General features: G+C 49.5%; 1 long non-coding RNA gene across 1 annotated transcript; it reads left to right on the top strand.

The window, feature by feature from the left end:
* The first annotated feature begins 840 nt into the window (after nucleotides 1–840).
* Nucleotides 841–7298, top strand: LOC113595733 (uncharacterized). The gene is made up of 3 exons (XR_003416323.2): nucleotides 841–1379; nucleotides 5583–5647; nucleotides 6395–7298. It is a non-coding gene; the product is annotated as an uncharacterized LOC113595733 (long non-coding RNA).
* Nucleotides 7299–9078: the final 1780 nt, after the last annotated feature.

The following is a 9078-nucleotide window of genomic DNA, read 5'->3' as shown; positions in this document are numbered from 1 at the left end:
TGGTTGCCAGGATGAGGTGAAGGAGCCTACTAGAAACACACAGACTCCCAATGGCAGGGCTTTGTGTACGTGTGCTCCCATTATCCAAATTAGTGCTTGACAAATGCCTCCGGAAGAAGGAGAAGGAAGAAGAGAGGGAGGAAGGAGGAACCCACGAAAATGGTGGCTACTAATATAATCTCATCCATCTTCCGAATATCCTCCTGAAGAACAAAGGGGGCAGAAGAAATTCTACCCATGTCGTAGGTGGGGAACAGAGTACCTGCTTGGGTAAGAGGAGGCCAGAGCGAGCCCAGTGCCACTCAGATTTCTTTGCCTCTTTGTTCCTAACCATGATCTTCTCCATTTTTTTTTTTTCCCCTACTGCAAAATGTCAGAACTTCAACATGACAAAGTGCAGGACAAAAACAAGGAGGAGTGGCTTGGGCTCCCTCGAGGCCCCTCCTCATCCTTCTGGGCTGGGCTCCCAGGCCTGTCTGCCCAGGAGCAGAGCGCCCACCATCAACGTGTCCTTGCACGGAACAGCCTCTCCCAGGGGGGGAGGGATCCTCCACAGATCACACCTCCTCCAGAGTCCTGGGCTCGGAGGACACACAGCCCTTGCACGCCCAGGAGTCAGTTCCAGCAGGCTCTGCGTTTCATCTCAGAGATTCCAGATTGAGCTGTCAACCTAGACACCTGCCCTGAAGGGGGCCCAGGACTGCACAAGGGGGTTGTCGCCGGGGGACGGGCTGCCCGTTTGATTAATTTCTAGCTAATCAATCTTTACTAAGTCTCGCCTTGATTTCTAGAGGCTGAAAATCTAGTGAGGGGGCAAGCCTTGGCTGGTATGAACCATTTGGTTTTAATACTAGTTCTTAAAATATTGACAACAAATACTGAGCTTCATCTCAAGCCCCTGGAGTGCCTTCCTCTACCCAGGCCAGCATCCCCCGCCCCGCCGGGAAATCCGCACTACCCAGCAGTGAAAGGGTTAACGCCTGGCTCAGTGGGAGACCCTGCCCCAGCCCAGGCGTCATCATCTGTTCTGATTGGTCAGCCCTCCAGAGGCTCCTGATTGTTAAACATTCTGTACGTGACTCTGGAAGCGGTGCTTACTCTAAACCAGCCACAGGGCAAAATACTGCAGATGTCATGGGGCCGAAGCAAGTCGACCACTCATCCATCCAGTGGGCAGCCAATTTCTTTGGAAGATGTCCACCCTCACCCATGCTGGGCCAGGCCCCTTCTTGTGTCACCTGGTTCTTTCCTCCGCCTCCAACCTTAGCCTTTTCCCTGGCCTCCCCGACTTCACTACAAGCTCCCCAGCCAATGCATCTTCCACTCACGGCCAGCCAGACAGATGTGGTCACACCAGCTGGCTTCTTGCTGTGCTCAGGGTGAGACAGAAGGTTGCTTTGGGGCTGTCACTGCAGTTTGTCTGTTTTTGGTCTCCCCTGTCGGATCTCAGGCTCCACCAAGGCTCCCCAGCATTTATATCCAGTGTCAGGCAAGCACCTGGAAAGGTGGATGCTCGGCAGATGTGTGCCGAACAGCAGAACGAGAAAGGAATGGATGAAAGGGCACTCAGTGTGAGGTCTGTAAGCGCCTAGAAAGGACCAGAGCTGTTTCCTGGGTGGGTTACCACCAGCAGGTAGAGACGAGACTGGCCTTCAAGACAGGGGGACAGCCACGCAAGACTGGAGGACAGCCTGGCCTCCTCTCTAAGCAGAAAGATAAAATAAAGAAGAGATTGAGAGCCTGGGGCTCTGGAGCCCCAACACCCCAAGTTCAAGTCCCGGCTCCACTATTAACTAGCTGGCGACCTTGAGAAAGATGTCACCTTTCTCTTTCGAATGGGGACAATGATGGTATCTACCTTATAGAACTGTTCTGAGGACTAAATGAGATCACAGGTGTGGGTGACAAGTGAGCCAGTGTGCTTGACTCTGGGGAAGGAAGTGACATTTGCCATGTACTTTCCGTGCGCTCTCCGAGCTGAGCTTTTTAGGCCTTTCAGCAATCCTGCATGCAGGCTTTCCCCTGGTGTCTCTGTTTGCCAGACGAATCCCACATCCACCCCTGTGGAGCCCACCATCCCCAGCACTCGGTTCATCGTGGGTGGCCCAGCGTGCAGTGACGGTTAGCCCTACATAGACCTTAGGGCCGCCTGGGGAGCTGGCATAGATACCCACCCTTGGGCCCACCTTGGCCGAATGAACCCGAGTTTCCGGGAGTTGACCAAACGTGAGTATGATTTTGAAACTCCCCAGATGATCCTAATGGGGCTGAGAACCGCTGGCCTGCGTCTGGGTCCGAAGGCCTTGTGGTGGTCAAAAGGAGTCCCAGGAAGGCAGGGATGGCGTAGGGTGGGGCTGCGGGGCTGGGGGCTGTGAATCACTTCTCACCCTGACTGCTGACAGCAAAGCCGGACTCTACATAGAGGGAACTCAGAAACGTGCTAGCACCCAGTGTGGGCACTGCCCAAAGTGTGGCTTCTAAGTGCTCAGCACTATTGCTTAATGGAGTCTGTGAGTCCCAGGCCTCTCTCACTTTTATGGGGCTCTCTGCTCCAGGCAGCTGACCTGTACCAGTCAGTGAAGCCTCTCTCTCTCTCTCTCTCTCTCAATTTTTAAAAATAGTTAACCATTTTTTTTAACTTTATTTATTTTTAGAGACCGAGGACTGTGAACGTGGGAAGGGCCAGAGAGAGAGGGAGAGAATTCCAAGCAGGCTTTGCTGACGCGGGGCTCGAACCCATGAACCTTGAGATCATGACCTGAGCAGAATTCAAGAGTCAGTCGCTTAACTGCCTGAGCCACCCAGGTGCCCCCAATTTTTTTTAACTCTAAGCAAAACCATGCATGTAAGGCATATATTAATCTCTCATTATTAGGAAGCAACATCGAAAACAGTATTTTCAATGTCAGCCTTTAGAATTCTAACAGTAATACATGCTTTCTATAGAAAATTAGAAAATGCAGACAGATATGAGAAGGAACCCCCCCCCACCCCCCGTATTTTCACTAAAGATAGATACTTTTAACATTTTGGCAATTATTCTTCGAGGGTTTTTTGTTTTGTTTCTGATTTTTTGTTTATTTGTTTTTTGGGTTTTTTTTTTATGGTCTTAAAAAATGTATCTATATATACACAGAAAAATCTGTTATATGCTCTGGATCCTGCTTTTTTTCCCCCTGCTTAATATTATGTCATAAGTGTTTTCCCAATTTATTAGATACGCTTTGAAATCTAATTTTCACTGTATGGTTAGATACACATTTATTTAGCCAGCCTCTTGTTGATCATGCAACTTTTTATCTCTGTTATAAACGGTGCTGCCGTGAGCTCTTTACCTTTTATTAAAAACTGTGCTTGAGCTTGGTCAGACTTTCAATGGGCCTGTCCCAAAGGGCAGTCTCCTGGCCACAGTTCCGATTGGCCGGGCTCAGCTTTTGCCAGCACGCTTTGTGTCTACCTGCCAGAGACAAACAGATTTCAGCCTTGACTGGTGGGCCCGGGGCTGCTCCGAGGGCCAATCTGTCACTCTCTGCCTCTTGGAAGCAGGGTCTGCTCTCTGCTGAGATGTACAAACACATAATCCTTTTCGGTCAATAGGGAATCCTTTTTCCTGGCATTTAAACTCAGTCCATTCTGTTTCTTTGCATGTGTGATATCTTCATTTATTGCCCTTGTCTTTCTTGTTTCATAGAACTTGGTGGGGGGCGGGGACAAGGGGGCATCTCCTAAGGTCCTCAAGAATTCAGGCCCTTAGCCATCCATCTCTGTAGGGACATGGCTCTCTGTCTTCTGCTAGGACACAGAAAGCCTTAAGCTCCCACTGCTGACACTGATTGCCAGCCTTGTTTTGTCTTACAATATGCATTGCTAAAGCCTTCTGACTTATGAACAAGCAGCTAATGGCTTCATCCATTCTCAGGATTGTGCCCCCGGAAGCCTTGGGGAGAACGACCTCTCAGGATGATGGTTATATTAATCTACTTTGGGGCTCTCCTTGGCCGAAGGACATTAATGACTTCTGATCATCCTATGGCTGTTTGTCTTTGGGGAAGTGGGACTAAATCCAAAGGCTGATGTCACTTGGGAGCGTGACAACCCAATAACTCAGTTGCAACAGTGGTAGGAGCAAAGAATCTCTGGATACAAACAAAGTTGCAAAGAGAAGAGCGCTGGCAGGCAGAAATGAGGCACGCTGAAGCAATTCGGCCCTGTTTTATGTTTTTTTGTTTTGACATTTCAAGTTCAGAGAACACAGCTTGGTTTTATAAAATAGTTTCAGTCCAGAGGGAAGACCACATGAAAATGTCCAAATGAGTCCTTACAGATGGAGGCCAGGACGAATGGCTCTTTACCTGCTTTGCCCTCCATTTTTTGCCCCAGAACCTTCTGGAATGTAATCCCCAGAGCAGATTGGAGATAGAGCATTGACTTAATTGTCAGGCTCACGTGAGCCCCCAGGATGTCTTCCTGCATGCACTGATTTTTTTTTTTTCCAAATTGGCTGAGTTAAAACATGTAATAATTATACCCAAATTTGCACAGCCACTTTCTTCCTGAAAATCGATGTAATTTGCGTGCGTTATTTAGCTGTAGGACATCCTGGAGCCGTGTACCTCTTGATGCTTTTGCAGAGGTGCTGAATGCCTTGGTTGAGGCGTCTGGGCCCTGGAGGGCAGCCAGGATGATTCAGGGCTTGTCTGTTCCCAAGTGAGCATGCCAGCTGAGTGCCAGCAGCAGGTGCCAGTGACGCTTGGGCTGGCGTCCCAGCTTCAGCCCAGGCCAACTTTGAGACCTTGGTCTTTCTGTGTCGCACTTTTCTCATCTATGAAATGGGGATAATAATAGTCTCTGCCTCATGGAATAGTTTTGACTCATAAATGAATTACTAGACATCAAGCACTACAAACACGGCCTTGTCAGTCGTTCGCTATTGTTTTATTATACTCCAAGTGGTATTTGATGTTTATTTATTTTTGAGATAGTGGGAGAGAGAGAGAGAGAGAGTGCGTGAGCGAGAGGGGGAGGGGGAGGGGGAGTGGGCACAGAGAAGGAGACACGGAATCCAAAGCAGGCTCCAGGTTCTGAGCTGTCAGCACAGAGCCCAACACAGGGCTTGAACTCATGAACCGTGAGATCACGACCTGAGCCGAAGTCGGACGCTTAACCGATGGAGCCACCCAGGCGCCCTGCTTCAAGTGGTACTTGGATTCCTCAAATAAGGATCACTGGGAACAGGGCGTCTCAAACCGTAACGTGCACAAGAAACACTGTAGGTCTTGTTTAAACATAGATCCTTACTTGGTGGGTTGAAAGTGGGACCTGAGTCTACATTTGCAACAGGTTCACGTGAAAACCAAGCTGCTGTTCAAGGACCACATTTTGAGGCGCAGGGACCTTGAGAACATAGATGAAAACTGTAGATTCCCAGGCCCCAGCTCAGACCCACAGATTCAGGATTATTCTCAAGCCTTAAATCTCCCGGAATCACCTTCCTACGTTTTAGGTGTGTCACCCCTTCTTTCCATTTCTTGCTTTTGGGCTGAGACTGTCTATCTTACACCTGTCCCAACATTGCGTTTCAGGTGCACGCAACTTGTCTGGTGTCACAGGCTCACAGCTGGAGAGGACCTCCGCCTCAGGATGAGTTGTACGTACCCTGGGTCTCACTCACACCTGAAAGATCATATTGAGATGAGACTTTGGGCTTCAGGTTTTAGAGTTGATGCCAGAAGAGTTCAAACTCTTGGGGGGTGGGGGGATGGAATGAATGTATCTTGCGTGTGAGAGGGATATTAATTCTGGGAGCCAAGGGGTGCAGAATGAACTGACTAGTGATCCCCCCACACCCCAGATTTGTATGTTGAAGCTCTGACTCCTAAGGTGATGATAGTTGGAGATGAAGCCTTTGGAGGTCATTAGGCTCAGCGGAGGTCACGAGGGTGGAGCCCTCGTGATGAGATTAATGCCCTGATGAGAAGAGACGCCTGAGCTCTTTCTCCACCACAGGACGATGCAACGAGGGAGGGGCCGTCTGCAAGCCAGGAAGAGGGTTGTCACCAGAGCCTAGCCATGCTGGCACCTGGTCTCAGACTTCCAGCCTTCAGAACTGTGACAAATCCGTGTGTGTAGTTTAACCACCCGGTCTGCAGTACTTGGCCGTGGCAGCCCAGGCTGACTGAGACACTAGAGGCGGGGCTTAGGAGCCAAGGGCTTAACAAGCCTCCAGGTGACTTGAATGTCCCCAAGTTTGGCTAGACTGAGTTAATTTTACTGTAAGGAAGATGTGGCTGTTCAAAACGTGTGTGTGGGAGAGAATGTGTCATTCTTTATTGAGGGCCTAGTGTTCTCCTTCTCCTGCTTTCTTCTCCTTCTTCTCTTTTTCCCTTCTTCCCAGGCCAGGCCGCAGAGCCCGGTGGTAAGAATGCTCTGGGTTTCCCTCCCAGCCCCCCTTCATTCACAGCTGGATGGCACCTCTGTTGAAGCAAGTCTCATACGGAGATTGTGTGAAATGGGCACGCAGAGACCGACTGGGGAAGCTGCTGGTCGCTGATCAAGTCCCACCGTGTTGTGGGGTCCGAGTTCTGTTGTCATATACGGTCTGGCCATTGTCGGCGCAGGCTAGGGTGTCTGGGTTTGTCCTCTTCTGCATGATGCGCCTTGACCATGGTGCGTTGCCTTGTTCTTCTTGGGATCTCCTACGCATAGAACTTCACATTTGGGGCTCACCAATGCTTGCCGAATGGTTGGATAAAAGACAAGGTCCAGCCGCCAAGTTACAGACCACTGAGCTGTTGCAGCCTAGAGGGAACTCGAAGGTTCATACCTACCTTATCTCAGTTCAAGCCAACAAATATCAGTGATCACGTGCCTAGAGTGTCACAGCCCATACCTGAGGCCACAGAAGGGCCCGAGGGAGGCATGGAGACTAAATAACTATAATCTCTTCCAAGGCTTTCCCACTGCTGCCTTGCATTTGGGAAGTGGTTAGACTAAAATGCAGCCAGTTACTCAATCAGGTAGTTGTACAATACAAACAAAATCGCCTCTGCTTATTGTTGTTTCCAAAATGATGTTAACCAACATGCTCTCATTTAATCTTCAAAACAGCATTGTGAGATAGGTATTATTCCCCCATTTTACTGATGAGCCAACTGAGGCTCTGAGAAGCTAAGCTGGCACCTGGCAGTGTGGGACTTGAATCCAGAGCCCAGCCTCTTCCACACGCTGGAGGTGGGCCGTGGGAAGGAGAAGAGGAGGGTCTGGGCGGGGGGAACAGAGGTGCTGCTTCCACGGGAGAGGGAGGGACGCTGGGCAGGTGGACAGCAGATGTCTGTGCACATAATGCCCATCACGGCAGGGGGGTGGTCTGTCTCCCCCCTCTGCCCCACACTGAGCACATAAATGAGAAGCAGGTCTTCAGTTTGCAAAGTGGGAACAGGTTCAGCAGGCTTGTGAGTGAATACAGCCACGCGGTTCAGCCTTAGCGGAGGTCAAGTTGACAGAAACCAGAGCAGGGCCGAATGCCACCCTGGGGTGTCTGGGTTGCAGGGAATTTCGTCCAGTCTCGGCCCACCTCTGAGGTCCTTTAGGACCCCGGCAGCTGGGCAGTGTGTCCTGGGGGGACCAGTCAGCCCGTTCTGGCAGAGGCCCACTGGCTAAACGCCTCCCAGTCCTGTGCTGGCTGGAACCCCCCCCCCCCCCACCCCGGGGTATTTTGTGCCCTTACAGACACTGCGGTAACGTTCAAGAAGCCTAAAACAGGCTGCCCCTGGCTGATGTTGGAAGAAATTCAATCTCACTGGTAATAAAAGATAAGCACATTAAAACAAGATGTAGTTTTATTGTTTTATTTCCCTGGCTGAAAGACAGGCCAGGATTTAAAAGAAAAGATAATAATACTCCACGTGGGTTGGGGGTGGGGAAACGAGTCCTCGTCCACACTGCTGGCTAGGAGGAGCGCCTGGATTCTTAGGAGGCCTTAGGCGTAACCTTTGACCCCAACCATTTTCCTTACGGGCAGTAATCTAAGAGGTAGTGGGAGACGTGTGCAAAGATGTACCTGCCAGGGTGTGTGTTGGAGGGTTTATATTTGGAGAAAAGTTGAGGTCCAACAGGAGATAACCACGTGGCATAGACACGTGGCAAATTCTAAGCAGTCATAAAATTGCCACACCACTTTATGTAATGCTATAGAAAGATGCTCCAGATATATTGTTGGGTAGAAAATAAGGTGATAAAGTAACATGCCTGGTGTGATCTTGGTTTTGTGAAAAACAAACCCATCTGCCTACAGACGGATTATATATATAAATGAAAATGTATACATGTGAATGTATATATGTGCATCCATATGAATGTGCATATATTATATATGGAAAATATTAATAATCCTTACCTCCATGTGATGGTACGATGGGTGAATTCTGTGCTTCCTAACTTTATTCTAAGGAGAACGTGATTATTTGAATGACACGAATGGAATTTCTTTAGAGGCCAAGAACCAGGCTGTAAGCCCGTGAGGGCGGAAGGATATACGGTGGCTGAGAGCAGGGTGCCAAGGTCACCTTGGGCCTGGGTGAGAATGCTGCGCGGGTGTGTATTATCGGTGGGGCTCTGGGCCTGAGAGGCAAGCTCTCCAAACCTTGGAGTTCTCATCTGAAGAAGGGCGTCTGATGATGAAGAATGGTGTTAGGAGCATTAAGTGGGGGTGATCTGTTAAGTGTCTGGCAAATATTAAGCACTCAATAAATCTTAATTATATGTAAATATACTATCAAGCTAGGATAACATCATATTATCTATCTCCTATCAAAATTGGCCACACACACAATTAGTCATGTATCTAAAGGAATAGACCTGTTTTCTAAAGCTCCTGAGAGTGGAACCCGTAGGCAATGTCACAGGGAGACCAATTACAGCCCCAAATGAAGAATTTTCCAGCTCTCCAAAGGTGCAAGCGGGAGCCCCATCCCTGGAGATACCTCCGCAGGTTCTGGGTGAACAGATAGCAGAGTTGTGGGAGAGGACACTCGGGGGCCAGATAATTAGGCTGACAAGGCCACTGGAACCCTTTCCGGT

This window comes from Acinonyx jubatus, chromosome A3 (assembly GCF_027475565.1).
Source record: "Acinonyx jubatus isolate Ajub_Pintada_27869175 chromosome A3, VMU_Ajub_asm_v1.0, whole genome shotgun sequence".
NCBI classification, from domain to species: domain Eukaryota; kingdom Metazoa; phylum Chordata; class Mammalia; order Carnivora; family Felidae; genus Acinonyx; species Acinonyx jubatus.
This window is presented reverse-complemented; position numbering and strand designations above follow the sequence as displayed.